Source organism: Anomaloglossus baeobatrachus, chromosome 2, assembly GCF_048569485.1.
Source record: "Anomaloglossus baeobatrachus isolate aAnoBae1 chromosome 2, aAnoBae1.hap1, whole genome shotgun sequence".
NCBI lineage: Eukaryota > Metazoa > Chordata > Amphibia > Anura > Aromobatidae > Anomaloglossus > Anomaloglossus baeobatrachus.
In genome coordinates, this window is record NC_134354.1 from 422,317,809 (window position 1) to 422,339,030 (window position 21,222).

A 21,222-nucleotide genomic window follows, 5' to 3' on the forward strand; every position below is an offset into this window, starting at 1 on the left:
ACCAATCAGTGCTTAACTTTCATTTCTTTAACTAATCTCAATAGATGAAAGCTGACCTCTGGTTCCAAAGGGCAAACTCTTAAGGGGGTTTTACACGCTGCAATATCAGTAACGATATATCGTCGGGGTCACGTCGTTAGTGACGCACATCTGGCGCCATTACTGACATCGCAGCGTGTAACACAAATGAGCGACGATCAACGAGCGCAAAATCGTGAAAAATCGTTGCTTGTTGACACGTCGCTCATTTCCTTAATATCGTTGCAGCTGCAGGTACGATGTTGTTCGTCGGTCCTGTGGCAGCACACATCGCAGGAATGACGAATATCTCCTTACCTGCCTCCACCAACAATGAGGAAGGAAGGAGGTGGGCGGGATGTTACATCCCGCTCATCTCCGCCCCTCCGCTTCTATTGGCCGGCCGCTTGGTGACATCGCGGTGATGCCAAACGCACCTCCCCCTTGAGGGAGGGATTGTTCGGCGGTCACAGTGACGTCGCTGCACAGGTATGTTCGTGTAACGCTGCCGTAGCCATAATGTTCGCTACGGCAGCGATCACCACATATCGTTACGACGGGGGCGGGTACAATCGCATGCGACATCGCTAGCAATCACTAGCGATGTCGCAACGTGTAAAGCACCCATTAGATTTTTATACCGTCAGGCTATGTTCACTCACTACATGTTTTATGCATTTTTGTTATTTTATTGTGAAGCAAAACCTGGTCTCTTGGCAGTAAAAAGAAAGCTGCATTTTTGGTGTCAGTTGTCTACAGTCGTTTACATAAAGTTAGTTTCTTTCACCAAAAAATGTACCAAAAAAATGCACTGCTGAGTTTTGTTTTTTTTTTTTTTTTTTTACTCATTGCGGTTAATGGTGAAAGATTTGAAATGCTGCTTCTTATAAAAACGCAGCTGTTTTCCATTCAACCAGAAAAAAAAGCAGGCGTATGTGTGACGCCCTGGACCCCAGGGGTCACAGGTAACAACACCTACCACATTACACACACCCCCATCCCCTGTGAGGACACACCCGTCACCCGAAAGGGAGACCTGATGCCTCCCTCAGGGCCAGTAGGGCACACCAGGTGGGCGGAGTCAGGCGGAAAGGCACGCCCACCGAGGAGACTACTGGCCTGAGGCAGGAAATACAGGCAGTTTAAGTTTAGAGTGGGAGAGTTGTAGAGTGTGACAGTGAGAGGAGTGGAGTTGCAGAGCTGTCAGGGACCCGGGTAGGAGCCTGGGACCCTTAAAACGTCAGGCAGGCAGACGGTGGTGGCCGTCTGCAGGAGTACCGGTACAGCAACCGGCGGAACCGTAGGGACCGGCCCAGGGTTGGAGCCCGCCAGCCCTGAACTGGGGAGTCAACCATGTACCGGAGCACCAGAAACCGGGTACTCAGACCCCGTCCTAGCTTAGAAGCCACTGAGTTTAGGCAAATTGACTAATTGCTGGCTGGACCTCACGGGTTCATCTACACCCAAAGTCCCGAAAGAAGGCAAAAGCCCACCGATACCGGGTGAGAGCCACCGCCAAGGGCCAAACACCCGACGGGCCAGCGCCTGCGGGCAACCGAGAGCTCCTCCGGCAGCTCAACGCTGGGGAGCGGGCTACTACTGTCCAGGCAGGGGAGCCGAAAAACCACAACAAGAGGTGCAAGGGAAAGGGGCCACCATCAAACCTCACAGGGGACACAAGCAGCCGGCTGCGGGACCCGACCATACCCGAACTTTGGTTTACCAGTGACTGAGTGTGAATTAATCATGAGTACACCAGTGCCATCCGGGGACGACACTGCACCGCAGCACGGCACCCTGCAACCCAACAACAACAAAGTCGCCATCAGTCTCCCCCACCGGGCCCCGGGACACACCGCCCCTATCTACGGAGGGGCTAACATCTAGGCTGCGGCCGCAACACCGATCCCGGACGAGCCCACCTTCACTCCAGCCGCAGCGGTGGTGCATCTCGTCACCACGACCCGTGAGTGGTGTCATGACCCGTAGGACGACAACGCGGCCCGCCCGGCTGTGCGCCTCGTCCCACACCACCACCCCACTGCTTCCCCTTTAACAGAGCGACGTGGCCCCCGGTCCGGAGGCGCTCGTGCCACCGACAACCCGAGCCCGGACCTCGAGCGGCTCGGCCCGAGCAGCGGAGAAGCGGCCGGGCCCCTCTCAGGGCGGTACATATGACTCGCCCACCCCAGGGCTATGGGACACCCGGTGCCGGGCCGGACTAGTCCGGTGGTAGTCAGTGGTGGCTGGGCCCGGCTCCGTGGCCCTGGTGGGTGTCAGTAGAATATGTGGCTTGCTTGTTAAGGGTTGTGTTCGTGACGCCACCTGTGGTATGCGGCTAATAAGCCGCCGCTGCTGTGTGAGGCCTCCGGGATGATGTTATGGCAGCAATGGTAGTACTGCTCCCCACAGGTGGAGCAATGCCCGGGGCACAGTTGGTGCTTGTGAATGTCTATGCAGCGGAAATAACAGAGACCACTTCAAGGGTGCAGTTCAAGTTCTTTACTCACAGTTCTTGTCACAGCTGTAGGGACCCTCAGACTGCTGGGACCACTGTCAGGGACCTCCGCCGTTTCTGGGTGATTCAGAGAGTAAAAGCCGGTGCCCTCCTCTTAGTGTCTCTTTCTTCTGCTGTCTCCCTTAGCCTTGCCTTTGTTAGGGTGGACCTGGCTTGGCCTCCACTACAGCCTCCAGGCTGGGGGGTCACCTGTCGGCTGATTACCCCTTTTCTGAAGGTCTGCTATGGGTTCTGGCCCTGGGAGTTTACAACGTTCCCTGGGCCTCGGTTTTTACTGTTTGGAGATTGTCTTTGCACTCCTCCAGTCTCGAGGGACCGTCCCCTGTCGCAGCTTAATCACTCCACCGATGTCAATGTGGAACAGGCCACCGCAGCCTGCAACTACCCGTGGCGCCTCTAGGCCCTCGCTTCGGTACCTATCAAGGACTGCTCGTGGTACCTCCAGGACTACCCGCGGCCCTGCGACTCCTTCTGTTCCTACGTGGTGTCACCTGGACCTCTGGGTCCCAGGGTCTTCACCAGGAAGCGTCTCCTTCAGTTCCTCTGCTCCTGTCTGACTTGGAGCTTTCTTTCCTTCTTTCTTTCTTTCTTTTCTTTCTCCTCCTTGCCTGCCTCCAGCAGGCCTCCTCCTCCCTCCTTTCTCTTGTTCTCCAGCTACATGCTGGCTCTTCACCCTTGCTCTCCCTGAGGTAGACTGACTAAACTTGACCTTCCTATCTGTGTCTGCTCTCAGATGGCTCCTCCCACCTCCCAGTTGCTAAGCTGTAACCTATAGGAGCAGGGATGGGTCTTACGACCCCTCCCAGCATGCAGCATGGGAGGGTTGCCTGCCACTTTCCCTGGTCCTAGTATGTACCTAACAATGGGTGTAGTGTGGATTTACCAGGGGACCGGAGTTCACTCTCTTCCTCTCCCAGAATGGGGCATCACACCGCTGGTGGGGTGCAATGACCTGTGGCGACGGAAGCCTCAGGGGCGCCACACTCCCCCACAGCAAATCCCAGCACGTCCTCGGGCTGAAAAACAACAAAAACGTGGAGAAACTGCAAAACATTTTTGTATTCAAAGTAATAAAACAATAAAACATTTCTTCCCTTTATGGGAGGCACATATCAGTGAACGTTGCGAACTTCTTATAAAGAAACTATGTGTGCACTTTCAGTTCATTGCACAGTTTGGGCACTTCCCCCATAATTCTGGTAGGGGGCACAACGGGTGCAACTATCTACATTTTCGGCTACAACAAGTCCAGTAGCCCGGCAGTTCGTTTCTTTCAATCAACAATGAGACAAAATCAACCAGCCATTAAGTCCAATGGCCTGTTTACATAAGACACATACACAACATACCAGCCACTAAGTCCAGTGGCCTGGTATGACATGACACATACACTTCCACCGGGGCCCACATTCCAGTTCAGTGGCCCGGTAACACATAACATGGGGGGGTGACGTCTTCAAAAAGCATTAGGGGCAGTACAGCAGGAAAGGGTGTCATCTTCGAAAAGAATAAGGGGCAAAACACGAGGGACTTCTTCAAAAAGAATGAGGGGCTATGTACAGTTCAGCATCTCTTCATCTTCTTTACTCTCGAGGGTAGATATCAGGGTCCCACTCCGGCATGGCTCCTGGCAGCAGGTACGCCGACAAGATCATCGTCTGGGTCCCCTGGGCGCTGGTCCCTGACCTTCTGCGCTGTGCTGCAGCCTGGATTGGAGTGGGGCTGCTTGTAGATGCTGTACGGCGTTGCAGCAGAGGGCTGCTTGTCTGCAGGGGGCTGTTGCTGTGGTCTCTAGGGCCCTGCTTTGGCCGGGCTCCCTGCATCACACACACCATGGAGATCCTGGTCTGCGTCTCCTGAGTGGCTGTCGCAGGACCTCTGCTCAGTTCTGTGGCCTGGGTCTGCCTTGAGGTGGCGCTGCTGCTTGGAGAGATGCTGCGCTCTTGTGCTGTGCGGCGCCACTCTGGCTCTTCTGGGGCCGCTTCTTCCCGCAAAATATGCGCATGCAGCGCGTACCATCCACGGTCCCCCATCAGCCGGGTATACTCCATTACATCACCCGGCCTGGCATCGCGCCCTGGGTGGCCTCTGGGCAGGTGCTCCTCAATGTCTCTCCGGGCCACAAACACGTCTTTGCCCAGGCCGGGCTCCCGGATGAAGCCCCAGCCGCCTTTCTGCCGGAAATCAACTACGGTGCCCCGTCTTACTGGGCACTCGGTTCCCTTCAGGGCCTTCCTGACCTCTTCTTTGGAGGCCAGATTGGCGACTTCTCGGGCCCTTCGTTTCTCCTCCCGGAGTTCCCGCTCCCGCTGGTACTCGACCACCAGCCTCCGGCACGTCATCTCGTTGGCCAGGGGAGTTTCCTTGGGGAGCAGCGGCCGCTGCAGTCCCCTGGTTTCTATGGGCGCTGCGTCCCAATTCACTCCCGGGGATGCCATTCCCAGGAGGCTCACAGGGGGACTCGGCAGGGGGCCCACTAGTTGTTCAGGGTTCACCCCACCCCGGGCTCCGTCTGCGGGGGTCTCGGGCAGGCCTCCGGTGACCCACCGAGCGTCCGCTGGGTAGGCTGGGAAGGCCAGGGGGTCAGTAAAGGGGCTAAGCGGGGGCTCGTGGCGGGGCCCTGGGTCCGGACTGGACGGGGTTTCTGGTTGCTCACCCTGCGCTTGCTCCGCGGCATCCATCCACCGTTCCAGATCCTCCGGCACCCTCGGTGTCTCTCTCCGCCGGTCCGCCTCCACCTCCATGCTGCTCAGCCTCCGGGCCAGAACTCTCATTTCTTCCTGGAGCAGGTCCAGCTTGAGATCCTCTCTGCCGGTCCCTGGTGCACCTCTCTGCAGCTCCTCCGTCATGCTTCCGGCCTGGGGAATGCTGCCTGGAACATTGCTCGAGTGCTCGACCATGCCACTCGGCTGCTCCCTTTTCCTTTTCGGGGGCGGGGCCGGAGGCTGCACCAGCAACTGGCGCCAGACTGGCGCCCAGCCCATCACGGCCGGCACCGCTCCGCTTAGTATCAGGTACATTTTTTTTTGTCTGCTGGTCGGGCGTTTAGGCTCTCTTCTGCCAGCCAGCCAGCTTATTTAGTCGCCACTTCTTCTTCTTCCGTTTTCTATGGCGGGCACCGCTTCGCGCTCTTTTCTTGGACAAGGGGGCGGGGCTTCTTTTTGCGCCCTTTCTTCTTACACGCCCCTCTTCTTCCCGCTCTCAGCAGCGCTAATGGCAGCGGTTTCTCAGTAAAGTACACAGTCTGTCACACGGTTCTCCAGGCGCACAGTACCCGGTTAGACCGGGCACGAAATCCTGTTCGTGACGCCAAAGTTGACTCGCCCACCCCAGGGCTATGGGACACCCGGTGCCGGGCCGGACTAGTCCGGTGGTAGTCAGTGGTGGCTGGGCCCGGCTCCGTGGCCCTGGTGGGTGTCAGTAGAATATGTGGCTTGCTTGTTAAGGGTTGTGTTCGTGACGCCACCTGTGGTATGCGGCTAATAAGCCGCCGCTGCTGTGTGAGGCCTCCGGGATGATGTTATGGCAGCAATGGTAGTACTGCTCCCCACAGGTGGAGCAATGCCCGGGGCACAGTTGGTGCTTGTGAATGTCTATGCAGCGAAAATAACAGAGACCACTTCAAGGGTGCAGTTCAAGTTCTTTACTCACAGTTCTTGTCACAGCTGTAGGGACCCTCAGACTGCTGGGACCACTGTCAGGGACCTCCGCCGTTTCTGGGTGATTCAGAGCGTAAAAGCCGGTGCCCTCCTCTTAGTGTCTCTTTCTTCTGCTGTCTCCCTTAGCCTTGCCTTTGTTAGGGTGGACCTGGCTTGGCCTCCACTACAGCCTCCAGGCTGGGGGGTCACCTGTCGGCTGATTACCCCTTTTCTGAAGGTCTGCTATGGGTTCTGGCCCTGGGAGTTTACAACGTTCCCTGGGCCTCGGTTTTTACTGTTTGGAGATTGTCTTTGCACTCCTCCAGTCTCTAGGGACCGTCCCCTGTCGCAGCTTAATCACTCCACCGATGTCAATGTAGAACAGGCCACCGCAGCCTGCAACTACCCGTGGCGCCTCTAGGCCCTCGCTTCGGTACCTATCAAGGACTGCTCGTGGTACCTCCAGGACTACCCGCGGCCCTGCGACTCCTTCTGTTCCTACGTGGTGTCACCTGGACCTCTGGGTCCCAGGGTCTTCACCAGGAAGCGTCTCCTTCAGTTCCTCTGCTCCTGTCTGACTTGGAGCTTTCTTTCCTTCTTTCTTTCTTTCTTTTCTTTCTCCTCCTTGCCTGCCTCCAGCAGGCCTCCTCCTCCCTCCTTTCTCTTGTTCTCCAGCTACATGCTGGCTCTTCACCCTTGCTCTCCCTGAGGTAGACTGACTAAACTTGACCTTCCTATCTGTGTCTGCTCTCAGATGGCTCCTCCCACCTCCCAGTTGCTAAGCTGTAACCTATAGGAGCAGGGATGGGTCTTACGACCCCTCCCAGCATGCAGCATGGGAGGGTTGCCTGCCACTTTCCCTGGTCCTAGTATGTACCTAACAATGGGTGTAGTGTGGATTTACCAGGGGACCGGAGTTCACTCTCTTCCTCTCCCAGAATGGGGCATCACACCGCTGGTGGGGTGCAATGACCTGTGGCGACGGAAGCCTCAGGGGCGCCACACATATGCATGAGATTTCTGGAATCTCATGGGTTTTGCGGGTACTGTAAAAAGCAGCTTTTTATTTGCATGGATTTGCGTAAAAACATGCAAAAAAAGCACCAAAAGGCTCTAGACCTAGACAAATCAAAATCCTAGTTACCATTCCACACCAAGGGGAATTGGCTAGTCGGACACAAGGGGATGGCCACCTAGAGGGCGGAGCCAGACCAGGGGACTAGACAGCCTAGTGGGAGGGGACAGCAGTCAGTCTACAGAAGTCAGTAGTAGTGAGTAGAAGGAGAAAGAAGTGCCCAGAGCTGGGTCGTATAACTGTGACCCGGGGGCACGGGAGAATGGTCGCCGGGGTAGGTAAACCAGAGTACCGCTGGGAGCAGAGCACCGACAAGGCACAGGGCCAGAGTTCAGGTGACAGTTTCAGACGGCCTGGCAAATACCTGCACAGTGAGGGGACCTTCACGGACCTCACTGACCCACAGATCCGGGGGCATCAGCAGCAAAGCAAGGATCATATTTCGGGACACAGACTAGCCCTACAAGGTCCACACGGCCCGCCGTACGGACAAGGAGACTGCCACAAACGGGGACAGTCGGGCCCCAAACCGCTCCATGCTACGGGGACCCAACCACATTGAGTGTGCCAGGGACAGAGCAGCAGAGTCATCAACCGGCACTGGAACTAGGGACCTGAACCAGCCATCCGAGGGTCCACAGTGAGTAGAGACTGTTAACTACAGTCCAGTGTGGCCTCCCTTATTACTCCATCATACATCTCCCAGGCTTAGCCCTACCTGCAGAGGGCCTATCACCACAGCTGCCATTACCACCAGCCCTAGAGATAATCAACTCAGCAGCGGCGGTTCCACCATCTTAACCGCAGGTGACGTCACACAAATTAATTTAATCTCCCCTGTAAATACATCCATTAAAATGCACCCAGGGCACGGGACCGGGCAACAGCCACCAAAGTGACATTACCCAGTTATACACTGCCCGGGACCGAGTACCCCCATTCCCTGGGCGACACACCAGCACAGGTAAAACCCACGGCTGCAGCCCCCAGCTGTTGGGCTTTCCTTGGCTGTGTATCAAAATAAGGCTGGAGTCACACACTTGCGCGAGTCTCTCATCGCATCACCCAGCAGCCGCACACTCTCCAGACACGAGCGTGTAGCTGCATAGAACTACATGCAGCCGACCCGCTCTTGTCAGAGTTAAACCGTGCTGGGTGTGCAAGTCCCTCGCAAGTGTGACTCCAGCCTAAGAGGAATGGCATGCGGAACGGCTTTTATTTTTTTATTTTCTTTAAATGAATAATTTAAAAAAACAACGTGGTCAAGATAAAGCAGGACAACTGGAGCTGTATTCTCAAGCTGAGGAGATCCAGCCTAAAAATATCAGCCTCCAGCTGTCCGGAATTGTCGCATCCATTAGATGTGACAATCCTGAAGCTTTATCTAGCTTTTCCCGTTGCCCTTGTGCGGTGGCAGTCGGGGTAATGATGGGTTAATAACAGCGCACAGCTGCCACTAAACCCTAGATTAGTGATGGCACAGGCGTCTGAGACACCCGCATCACTAATCTGTAAGTGACAAATAAACAGACACCGAAAAAAATCCTTTATTTGGAATAAAATACAAGAAACCACCCTTCACTACTTTATTAACCTGAACACACCCCTGCAGGTCCAATGTAATCCACACGAGGTCCCACGACGATTCAGCCCTGCTACATCTGAATATCACAGCGAGCTGTCATAGAGTATGACTGCTCGCTGTGTGCTGCACGGAGAGCATGATTGAACCGCGATGAGCGGTGACTGGATGCAAGGAGACACGTCACATAGGCTGGGGGCATGTCTGACTGCAACCAATCAGACTCCAGGCCGGCTGGTGGGTGGGGAAAGCTGTGCGTGTGTGTATGAAATGAGCGGCACAGGGAGGCCGCTGGAACAGCAAACAGCCGGCCAGAGCCTCTAAGTATGAAGCGCTAGTTTTATTTTTTATTTTTTTTTTTTGAGCTATGGATCAAACAGCTGGAATCCCGGGTCCAGCACCCGGGCAAACTTGAAACCGCGCTGTTACAGTCCGGGTCTGCCCAGCCCTAGTTAGGAAGTTAGAAGGGTTCAAAGTTTATCAGCAATTTAACATTTTTCCAACAAAATTTACAAAACTTTTTTTTTTTTTATGAACCACGTCACATTTGAAGTTACTTTGAGGGACCTTTGTGACAGAAAATACCCCAAAGTGACACCACTGTAAAAGCTGCACCCCTAAAACTGCTCAAACATCCAAGAAATGTACCTTTAGGTGCTTCACAGGAACTAAAGCAATGTGGAAGGAAAAAATGAAATTTTTACTTTTTTTCCCCACAAAATGTTTCTTTAGCCCCAATTTTTTTTATTTTCACAAAAGTAACAAGAGAAAATGCACCATACAATTTGTCGCACAATATCTCCTGTTACTGTAGCAGAGCCGAAGATCCTATCCACAGTTTCACCCCAATGAGCGGAGACCAAGACTTTTATTGATGATTTTAATGAAACCAGGCAGTGGATTTCTTCACTGAATGTATTAAGTCAGTATACCAACGCCATTATGGGCATACCTTTACTTTAAGCCTCTTTCACATGTCTGTGAAAAACACGTTTTTCACTGACGTGTTAAAGGTACGTATGTCCCTCCGTGTGCCGTGATTTTGGCACACGTGTGATCGCCATATGCTATCCGTGATAATACATGGAGATCAGGCACTTATACTCACCTGTCCGTGGTGCTATCTCCTGCTCGCCTGTGTCCGGCCGCCGCGGTCTCCCCTCTGCAGCTACTTCTGGGTCGGCTGTGCAATGCATACGTATGAGCATGATTAGCCGGCCTGGAAGCAGAGGCAGCAGCGGCTGGAGACAGTATTACTGGAGAAGGTGAGTTTAAATAGCTTTTTATATTAAATGTACGGGATTTTTCTGGTACGTGTTACGCGGATCACACCATAGTGTGGTCCGTGGGACATCAGTGATGCCAGAAAAAAATGGACATGTCTCCATGCGGAATACACGGACACGTGTGTACGCCGCATGGAAACACGTCAGTGAGAAATCAGTGATGTGTTGCGCAGACCCATTGATTTTAAAGGGTCTGCGTATGTCAGTGAGTCTGGTATATGTAAAAACTGTCACATACCAGAATCACTTGGGGCCGTATTATGCACAACCCTGATGACGAGGTCTCTTTAAACACACAATGGGCCGAAGTCTTCATGAAACCAGATCCGCTTTGCTTCGAGAGTTAAATGCAGCAGATTTTCTGGCCACAAAGTAAAAAAAATCAGTATTTGCGCTACTTGGAAACATCCCAGATGTGCCTACTAAACCAGCTGAAGCAAACAAAACCCCCATACACAAAAGTGCACCCACAAACTTTACTCCAGTTTTATTTATTTTTTTTCTGTGGGTTTTGAGACTGAAAAAGCATTGTCCAAAAACCTGTGTGAACATGTGCGTATGGAGTGCGGCCTTGTTCATGTAAGCGATCACGGCAGCATTAAATTGCTTTGAAAAGTCCCTGAATTTTTGTGCAGTGAGGAGTTTTAACGCGTTTCAGGCACATCTGGGGCAGAGCGAGGCGTGACGTGTCCTTCATGACGAGCGGTGGCGTGCCTGACTCTAGTCCCTGACTGGTATAAGATCTGTGGAGGGCCACACACTACTTTTCAGACACATCTTTTCATCGCTGGTCTTGATACTTCTTGAGTTTCCAAAATCCTCATCAAAAAGTTTGAATTTCTTATTACACATGAACTGAAGTTGCGTTTTTGAAGCAATTTTTGAGTTTTCGCTTGAAACCACTGAGTGTGAACATGGCCCCGGCCAGATACCGCACTGCTCTGTGCAGTTACAGGGGGTATGCTGGCGCCCCTTGGGCCTCCCAGCTCTCAGCCATCATGTACAGGAGTAACCTGCTTCCACATGAGGAGAGCGGGATCTGTGCAGCAGTCTCTGATCTTTCTGAAGCCTCATTCAGTTTGTGCTGAGAACTGGGCGGAACCACTTCCCGCATAGGGGGGGTGAACTATTTTGCGTGTATTAATTTGCGTGGCTTTTGGCTCCAATGTCTGGACTATTTATCTCACTGTATATAATACCTTTCTATAAGCCCTGAGATATGTGGTGAAGCCATAAAGCCGGTGTGCAGCATATTCCCGTGATACACGGAGGTGCCGTCCCCCCTTCTCCTCGGCGGTGCGCTGTGCCGGCTCCCGGCTGCTCTGTGTAAGCTGTACAATCCGCTCAGCTGCTCCAGGGAGAAACACACAGCCAGATACACCGGGGCTGCTCTACCGGACCCGCTCACCTGGGAAGCGCGACAACCGGCGGTTACCGGCCTCACACCCACCGGCACGGGGGCGCAGCCGTCACAGGGGAGGCAGTGTATCCTGGGGCGCTGGAAGATTACATCTTCATCCGAGGACAGGACACAGGGATAAGGTAAGCATTGGCACAGGCAGTGATGGGTGTCAGTTATCATGTCTCCTGGCAGAGCTCGGGGCTGTGTGGTGACGTACCAGCATGGGTATATATGGAAACTTCTCCACCTGCTAGAGCCAGCCATACACAGGTCCTCTGAGCCCTCCATTGGGCTGGAGCGCATGGTAGGGATGGTTTGTGACTTGTGCATATATTATATAATGGGAATTATGTAATATGGCATCATTAGACATGGGCACAGCCTGCCATGGCTCCACATCCTGGTAAAAGTATGGCATATGTGCCTGCTACATGGGGAGCAGCTCCACCAATGGTCTTCATCACTGCTACGTGGTACCCACTCACATGGGGGGGTTTGAAGGGTTAATGGGGTAATTTAATGCCTGGTCTTTTGTCCTAACCCCCCTTACCCAACAGGAGAGCCAGCTCTTTGGGTACCCCGTCTCCTTAAGGGGTCACATCTGCTGAGTTTGGTGTCCAGAGATCCTAGGCACATGCCAGCTGTGCTGAACAGCTGTACCAGACCCTGGGATAATCCAGATCAGCCAGCCGGTAATGAATTCCCATCACACACAGGGAGGAGGTGACATGCCCGCATTCACCACGAATATACGCCAGGGTATCCGGATCCGCACTGGCCAGACACAAATACATGCATGGATACCTATGGGAACCTGGGTCCTAGTATATTACTGTGGGGATGTCCTGAGAGATCACTGTGCTGCCGAAAATGGTGGTTGTCCTCCATTGGGGACCGGTTTCTTGCATGTATTTGTGGATGAAAATAACTTATCTAATTGGGTTTTGGTAAAGATTTTACATTGTTTGTTGCGCTGCCCATTGCGGGGAATGAGCCGTCTGAGACTCCATAAGTGAGCTCGTCCTGATGTTCAGGGGGAGAGTTCCTAACTCTTATCTGTCTTTTCTGAGCTCTTTTCAGCAGATTTCTGACCACATCAGAGGTGTATGTGCAGGGAAACCGTCTGCAAAAGCAAAACAATGAGAGATTTTGAATTAAATCAAACTGCAGAAGTCATATAATTAAAAAAAAATGTCCCCAGAGGTCGGCGACCCATATGCACTCTCTAAATTGGCAGTGATCCTCCAAACAGTTATTCCCAGCTATTGGCTCATAACTGGGGCAAATTGATGAAGCTGGCTATATGTAGATGTTTCCATTTCTCACGTCTGTTTTTCTGACAGCAGCATTATCAACTTGTCACATTTGGACATATAGGGTCAGCGGAAAATCAACTGTAGAATAAAACTGGTGATAAGCGAACATTTACCCATTGCTTCACTGCCCCATAAAATATACCGCCCTAGGCATGTGCCTATGTGACGAGGCTGGATGGCTGAGATTGCTTCTGCCCTATATATCGCCCTAGGCATGTGCCTATATGACAAGGCTGGATGATGGAGATTGCTTCTGCCCCATACAATATCTCACCCTAGGCATGTGCCTATATGACAAGCCTGCATGGCGGAGATTGCTTCTGCCCCATACAATATCTCACCCTAGGCATGTGCCTATGTGACAAGGCTGGATGGCGGAGATTGCTTCTGCCCCATACAATATCTCACCCTAGGCATGTGCCTATATGACAAGGCTGGATGGCGGAGATTGCTTCTGCCCCATACAATATCTCACCCTAGGCATGTGCCTATATGACAAGGCTGGATGGCGGAGATTGCTTCTGCCCCACACACTATCTCACCCTAGGCATGTTCCTATATGACTAGGCTGGATGGCGGAGATTGCTTCTGCCCCATACAATATCTCACCCTAGGCATGTGCCTATATGACCAGGCTGGGTGGCGGAGATTTTGTTTTCCCCCTGCTGTAATCTGCAGACTTCTATCATGGAATAGCTTTCTACTCCTTTTCCAGAGTAAACAATGTTTGCATATTGCTCAACTTAATGTTAAATGTCAGTTTTCTGGCGTAAAATCCTTTAAAGGGGCTGTTCTCAAGTTTAAAAGTTATCCACTATAAGTTAATTATGGGATAACTTTCCGATCGCTGATCACTGGGGGTGCAACCACTTCTGCTCCATTCACTCTTAATAGGGGTGCTGGGGTTTCTTCAGCAATCTTATTAGGATGATGGATATGTAAATAATGGAAGGAGAGGGGTTAAATTCCTCGCTGCTCCTGTAGGAAGCTGGACACAGGATCCTGGGAAAGTAGTTTGTTCAACGTGTTTCGGAGTGGATACGCCTTCATCAGGATTATCACACTTGGACTAGAGTATCCACTCCGAAACGCGTTGAACAAACCACTTTCCCTTGATCCTGCATCCATCTTCCTACGTCAGAGCGCATTTTAACCCCTCTCCTTCCAGTTTTTCAAATTCCATGTAGTTGGGTTGCTGCAGCCGTTATTTATATTTGTGTCCTACACAGCCTCTCCACGTGAGCCTCCGACCACTTTCACCATATCCACGGATAAATCTATTGTGCTTGTGTAAGAATGAAGGGTCCTCAGTGCACATGCTCAACCTCCGCTCCATTCAGCCCTCTTTGGAGCTCCAGTTCTTGGGGATCGGTGGGATCCATTGCAGTCAACCATCAGCTATTGGAAGGTCATCCCTTATTCTTTGGAAATAACGCTCAACTTTTAGAACGCCCCTTTATTGAATCATCCCCTTTGTGGGTATCACTTCAATGTGCATGAATCCCCCATTGACTTCTTTCGTGATCCTATTTCCTTGTAGAAGGAAGTGACTCCCATCCACAGCGCTGGTCAGGGGCAGAGATCAGGTGCCCGGGTCTGTAGTCATTTGTCCACTGCTGTCCTATGTGATGTGACATATGTCCACTTCACGTCAGGGCCGCCCACTGTTCATGGTAATTGCATGCAGGATCGTTGATTTCCTTAATAAATTGTGCAGAGTATTTCCTCTGTAATCTGTTTGCCTGGATTAGATAGGCCGGCATCCACAATGTTGTCTCTTGATTTCAGAGCTGTCATGCAGCACAATATTCTTCCATCATGGGCAGATGGGAAAGAACCTAATTTCATGCTGAATACATGGGGTTTTAAGTGTGAAGACACTGCTCATAGCAACCAGATTCAGCCAGAATAGGAAGAAAACTGTCATCTATTTATTAGGGAGACTGATCCACGTTCCTGTAATTCTAGTTTGCAGAAACCATTTTTGTATTGCTTCATTTAATAAATGGGTCATTGAGTTTGCAATAGTTCTTTTGTATCTAAATGTAGTATATGTAGTATATAAGGCACCTCCTCTTATTCCAGTGCACAGATCTTTAGGTCCCGAAATGTGACTGACACGCCTATAGCAGAAATCCGTCCATGCGTAGAAATCCTGTTCCAGATAGGATTCTGTTCACCCACAGTCATTGTGGCTTATTGTTAAATAGGTGGGGTTTCTGGATCGGTCCTTACTTTTATAATCTGCAGAATGAATTTACACCTGGCCTTTTATTACATTGGTTTGGATAGAAGTTGTTAAAACTAAAAGTAAAGGACAGCATTCAGGAGAGCCACCCTGTTTACAGCAACAATAGTCCTAATTTATAATCCTACTTTAAAGGGGTTTTCCTTTACTGTTGTATGGATTTCCTATCCTTAGGGGGGGGTCCAACCCCTCCAATCAGTTACCACCAGCTCTGGCATCAGCTGAATGTAAAGCGTATGGAGTAGAACACAAACCCCTTCATACACTGTTTAGTGGCCTCAAGTACTGCATTTCACTGGGTACCAGGTGTCAGACACCCTCCAATCCTAAATTTATGATTTACCCGAAGTCAAAGGCTGCAAGTGATCATTATAATGGTAGGGGAAAACCTCTATATAAAATGGTGAGACACCCACATTTGATTAGTAATGTAGATGCAAAATCAAGTAAACTTTGATGTGCGGGGAAACACCGCCCACAGTCCAGTCACTCAGGAAGACTGGGGCTGGCCTCGGTGATGTTGGGTCAACTGGAAGTTGACGTGGCCTCACCGGATGTTGGTGGTCAGTCTGGGGGTCAAGCGATGGGGATGAGTGGACCACAATAGCGCCACTCACAAGCACTATTGCCAACACAAGATATTTGTATATATCGATGTGGCTAATTAGTAAACTACCCCTTTAAAATAAGCCCAGTGGGCAGGAGATCTCTATAAATTCTATCTACTTCACTGGAACTGTAACGCGGTGCATTTGACGAGGCGACAACACACAGCGTCAAAAACTCACTGGGCACACAGCCTTAGGCTATGTGCAAACGCTGCATTTTTCCGCATGTTACTTCAGGTGTAGCAGTGCTAGAAGCATCGTTGGACCTCGTGTGGATTACGTCGGACCTGCAGGGGATTTTGGGGGTTAATAAAGGGGTGAAAGAGGGTGCTTTTTTGTCCTTTCAAATAAGTGAAAATAAATCCAAAAATTCCTTTAACACTAGAAGTCCCAGAAATTTCGAGCTCCATAGGGTTCCAATGGTAGAAATGTTAAATGACCCCTCTCTGGGACTTCTAGTGTTAAAGGTTAGTGATGGGAGGGTCTCATAATCTCTTCCCTTTATTAATCTAGAGCTAAGTGGCAGTTATGGGCTGCCATTAACTCCTTTTTACCCCAATTGCCACTGCACCAGGGCAACTGGAAGAGTCGGGTCCAGTGCCAGAATTGGGCATCTAATGGATGCTTCACATCGGGGGTGGCTACGGGCTGCTGTCAGGCTGGAAAGGGTCAATTAACTATAGCCCTTCCTACCCAAATATCAGCCCCCATTTGCCTGCTCTATCTTGGCTGGTTTTAGAAAAATAGGGAAGACCCCCCCCCCCCACGTTGTGTGTTTTTGTTTTGTTTTTTTAATTTATTAAAAAAAAAACAAAACGTGGGGTCCCCCCCCACTTTTCCAAAACCAGCCAAGGTACAGCAGACATGTGAAGTTTGCAGCCTGCAACTGCTGCTGTTCCTTTCTGGATATAAAAAAATGGATGGGACACTTTTTTTTTTTTTTTTTTCTACAAAAAAATAATTTAAAAAAACAGCTGGCCAAGCTATCGCTCTATTTATTGCGCTATTCTGTTATTTCTAGCTGTTCTTTCTATCAATAAATTTTACTTTTACGCATTGGCCAAAAATACGGCAAAACGCTTTTTTTTTTTTTTGGATGCGATTTGTGCCGTGGGTGCGTGTTTTTTGTTTTTGAGCGGGGGGGGGGGAGACAGAAACGTGCATCTTTGTGGTCACCACAAAGATGCAGCTTGCGCACATAGTTTTAGACCAGTTGTACTCAAATGGTTAGCGTCTGATTTTTATTTTGGGAGTGTTGAATGTAAGCAACACAAATACTCTGAAGGTGCCTAACTGGTCAGAGTACTAGTATACTTTTCCCAATTGCCACGGGGGTTCTAATCTGTGTAAAAGTTGAAAGCTGTAGCAATAAATAGAAGTATGGTATATCATTTTTTTTTTTTTTTGTTTAAATTATATGTGCCTCCATCTACCAGGAACCATAAGCATTTTATTTGGCTGTACAACTATATCCTCCAATGTTTTTAGTGCTGTCAAAATCCTAGCAGGTTCACATTCTTAGTTTATTAAGTAGATCCCAAATTACCAATCCTACATATCAGTGATGCCAGATACGCACTCATCTATCTGTAATAGAAAGGCCAGTGTGGATAGGTGACCACTATTCTCAGCAGCTGGAGTTCAGTTTACACTGGTCAATGTGCTGCTGAGAGCAATGCTATTTTGTGTAGAAAAGTCACTTGACAAACTGTTTTGCTCGGCCGTTAGGTGATCAGCAGTCTGTTTTTAGGTTTGTCACATCTGTGTATAGAATGTGCGAGTGCAAGAAAAAAACATATTGCACTCTCACCAATGTTAAACAATAGACCAGAGCACATCTGCTAGTTTTTCTTCTGAAAACTTCTGCGTGCGGGGCAAATTGCAGCATGTTGCGAGTGTCTCCACACCTCGGCAATAAAAGTCAATGGGTGCATGGTACACGGATGTGTTTTTAACATGGCGTTTTACATTTAGTCAAAAGCTAGATAGCTGAAAAGGTAAAAAGATAGGTAGATGTGAAGCACAAATATAATGTTCTACCCCCTCCCCCTGCATATTGTAATCGGGCACCCTTCAGTGCCTTTCTTGTGCCAGAGCCAAAAAAGTACGGGTGTGCACTACCGTCGTGTACCTTGTGCTGGTGCCCGGGAGGAGTGAGACTAGGACAGTTAGTCAGCCACTGCGCTGGTTCCTGGGTGCTCGTAGAGACGAGATAAGAATCCAAGAATTCCAAAGAAGAAATGAGATCACTGCACTCCCAAGGAAAATCCAAGCTGTTCTTTCTTCAAACCATGAAGTAGAGTAAAGGAGCGGTAAGAGCCGGGTGCCAGCTCCCTCAGGACGACGGCCGTTTCGTTTTTACCTCCTGGCACTTCCACGGGTCCACTACGATAGTACCAGGAGGTACAAAACTGCCGTCGTCCTGAGGGAGCTGGCACCCGGCTATCTTACCGCTGTTTTACTCCACTTCATGGTTTGAATAAAGAACAGCTTGGATTTTCCTTGGGAGTGCCGTGATCTCCTATCTTCTTTGGAATCCTTTCTTGTATCACTAAAGGATGTTTAGCCTTGTTTTTAACCCCAAATTCAATATTTTCCACAAAAACGACATGGGATCTCCCTTATTTTTGGTAGCCAGCTAAAGTGAAGCAGACGGTGGCAGCCTACAGGCCACAGCTGGCAACGCCACCTTAGCTGGTAATACAAAACAGAAGGCACCCCACGCTGTTATTTTAAATGAAAAAATGTCATCACCAGCCAAGGTAAAGCAGTCAGCTGTGGTCCTGTATTCTCAGCTGAGGATGTCCAGTTAATGGATCCTCCCCAGCCTACAAATAGCAGGCTGCAGTTGTTCCAGAAGTGGTCCATCCATTAATGTGCCAATCCAGGCGCTTTGCCTCGGCCCTTCCTGTTGACCTGGTGCGGTGTCAATGTGAGAACGGCTGCTGTCATTGAACTCAGTGATGAGCGTTTGTCCAAATAAGTTTTATTTTTCTTTGTACAACTACTGCATTAGTAATAGGAGTTATTTGCTAGACGCCCATCCATTACGAATACCAGCGCTTGATGCCAGCTGGCAATTCACAGCTGACATCAACCCCATTTAATCCCCCTTTTGCCACCACGCCCAGGCAACGGGAAAAGCTGAGAGGCACCAGGATTGGCGTGTCTAATGGATGTCACTTCTGGCACGGTTGCAGCTATTTTTAGGCTGGTGAGGGCCCAATAACTGTTGGCCTCCCCAGCTGAGAATACCAGACATCAGCTGTCTGTTTTACCTGGGTTGGTGGTCTGATTTGGTGGGACCCTCACATTTTTGGTTTTAAATTATTTTTAAATAAAAAATTACTGTGTGGGGTGCCCTCTGTTTTGGATTACCAGCTAAGGTAAAGCTGCCAGCTGCAGCTGTCTGCTTCACCTTAGCTAGCTAACAAAAATAAGGGGAACCCCAGGGTTTTTTTTGGGGGGGAAATATTTAAGGCTAAAAACAAGACTAAACACCCTTTAGTGCCACATGAAAGGTAAGCTTACAATATGCAGGGACATCGTGTGTTGCACATCTATCTATCCATTAATCTATCTAGTTTTTGACAGTATGTAAAACTTCATGTCAAAAACTCATGCCATACAGATGGCACATGGATGTCACTCGGAGACTAAGCAACGCGGAAAACCCACTTGCATAGCACTCACACAACATATGGAATGACACTCGTATGTTACTTGCATCACTTCAGGACCAACAATGGAGCTATATTTTACACGCAGATGTCACTGAATAGTTAGAATGCATGAATATTGTGTAATGAATGTTCCTAACTGTCACTGGGCATAATGATTGCGGTCTTAGAGGTCGCAACCGGGGGTAGAGGGGGCCCGCTAACCAGAGTGTCTACTTTAGATGGATGTGTATCTGAGGACATACATCCAGCTGAAATGCATTATGCTGCAGAGACCTGTCGGGACCCTGCACCGCAATACACGCCACCAACCAATCAAAGGTTGGCAGCTGATGTTGGCATGCCAGACATTGGCGTTGCATGGCAGTGATCTACGTTGCCATAGCATGCACGCCGATGTCAGCTGCTGGCTACAGAGGCAAACTTTGAGGAAAGTGGGGAATGTGAGTAGAATGTGGTTTCTTTGTTTTTTTTTTTGTTTATTTTTAATAGGTTAGATGCAGAATAGGCAACATATATACCAGGAAGAGGCCCAGGATGGGGGACATATTTACCAGGATGGGGGACAAACACTACTCACAAAAAGTTAAAGATACTTGTCTTTTGGGTGATATTTTAGGGTTATTCTAAAATCCACTCTAACCTTTCCAGGTGAACTTAATGTGCCCTTCTCTAAACTTTTAAATGCTCATGTCCAACTGGTCAATGTTTCCGTACTTTGTTGGGTTCAATTACAGTTGGTATTTAAACAGTCCTCCTCATGCTGTTCACATTTTGACATCATGATGAGACAAAGACTACACCTAACAATTGATCAACAGTACCTCGCCATTGCTAGGCTTCAAGCAAGTGTATCTGTCCATATAAAGCTGGTCTTTATGGAAAGGTGGCCAGAAAAAACCCTTTTACTTATAGCCGAAAATTGGAAGGCTCATTTTGATTTTGCCAAAAGAAATGTGGAAGACTCCCCAAATGAAGGGAGAAAGGTGCTGTGGTCAGATGAGACTTAAAATTTAACTTTTTGGCCACCAAAGTAAACACTGTCTGGTGCCAAACAAACACAGGTCATCTCAAGAACACAATTCCCAGAGTCAGACATGGGGGCAGGGATGTTTTTTGGCAGCAGGGATAGGGAAAATGGTCAGAGCAAAGGGGGAAAGGTGGATGGTGTGAAATACAGGGATATTCTTAAGCAAAACCTGGTTCCGTCAGACAGTGAGTGGAGACTGGGATGGAAGTTCGCCTTCCACTAAGGCAATGACCCAAAGCCTACTGCTAAAGCAACACTCGAGTGGTTTAAGGGAAATGTGTAAATGTATTGGAGTGGCCTAGTCAAAGCCCAGACCCTAATCCAATTGAGAATCTGTGGTCAGATTTGAAGATTGCTGCTCACCAGAGGAAACATCTAACTTGAATGAGCTGGAGCAGTTTTGCCTTGAGCAATGGGCAAGAATCCCAGTGACCAGATGTGGAAATCTCAGAGACTTATCCAAAGCGACCTTCAGCTGTAACTACTGCAAAAGGAGGCTCTACAAAGTACTGGCTTTAGGGGGGTGAATAGTTATGCACACTGACGTTTTCAGTTTTGTCCTATTTGTTTGCTTCACAATAAAAAGAAAAGCAAATGCTCACATTGGTCTAACACTTGCAGATTTTTTTCCTGCAGTATCGGAAATGAAGGCTTCATACAGTAGATCATAACTACCCTGTCCTTCTAAAAGTGAACATGACCTATAGGCCTGCAGCCACAAAATGAAGCGTGTATGCATATAATTCAGCGGAATGTCTATGTTTTAGCGGTAGTTTACCTGAGAATGCACCAAGTTCTCAACCACATGCTGGCAACATTGG

The 21,222-nt window shown here is 49.7% G+C and overlaps 1 protein-coding gene across 1 annotated transcript in view; it reads left to right on the top strand.

Annotated features, from left to right (window-relative positions):
• Nucleotides 1–11,433: 11,433 nt before the first annotated feature.
• The window catches only part of HPCA (hippocalcin), a 19,471-nt gene continuing 9,682 nt past the window's right edge, over nucleotides 11,434–21,222 (top strand). Inside the window, exon 1 of the mRNA XM_075336179.1 lies at nucleotides 11,434–11,659. The gene's annotated coding sequence lies outside the window, so the exon portion shown is untranslated. The remainder of the gene's footprint in view (nucleotides 11,660–21,222) is intronic.